The following is a 462-nucleotide window of genomic DNA, read 5'->3' as shown; positions in this document are numbered from 1 at the left end:
TTTTGATTTTCGAAAATAACTGACTAAGGTAGATACAGTATTTTGATTTTTTTATTCAAGTCTTTTTGCAGATTGTTTAAGAAATGAGCAAAGCTTTTCATTTACAATGAATTAGGTGATTATCATGCTGTACTTTATTATCATTCTCGCTTGCCTGGGAAGTACAGTGTACTAATTGTGATCAAAGATATTTTGTGGACATTAATTTCATGGTGAATAATGTGAAAGAATGTATAGGGTACTATCCTTGCTGTTAAGTGGACTGTCATTTTGTCACTTTGCTTAATGGCCTGGTGTCTGTTGCTTATATTTTCCATAATCTTGCCTCTGGTTTCCAGGTGAATCAATATTCTTTATAGCACTGTTATTCTGTTTTTTTCTGTATGGTGAACATTCTTTAAGGCATTATTATTTCTTCCTTTTTATGAAGTTATTACCCAGTGATGCTGAGAGGACATGCAC

At 32.7% G+C, this 462-nt stretch overlaps 1 protein-coding gene across 3 annotated transcripts in view; it reads left to right on the top strand.

Moving 5' to 3' along the window:
- Nucleotides 1-462, top strand: part of LOC119586428 (tRNA-dihydrouridine(47) synthase [NAD(P)(+)]-like) — a 14,270-nt gene that overhangs the window by 7,465 nt on the left and 6,343 nt on the right. The gene's annotated exons all lie outside the window — the stretch shown is intronic.

This window comes from Penaeus monodon, chromosome 21 (genome assembly GCF_015228065.2).
Source record: "Penaeus monodon isolate SGIC_2016 chromosome 21, NSTDA_Pmon_1, whole genome shotgun sequence".
NCBI classification, from domain to species: Eukaryota; Metazoa; Arthropoda; class Malacostraca; order Decapoda; family Penaeidae; genus Penaeus; species Penaeus monodon.
This window is presented reverse-complemented; position numbering and strand designations above follow the sequence as displayed.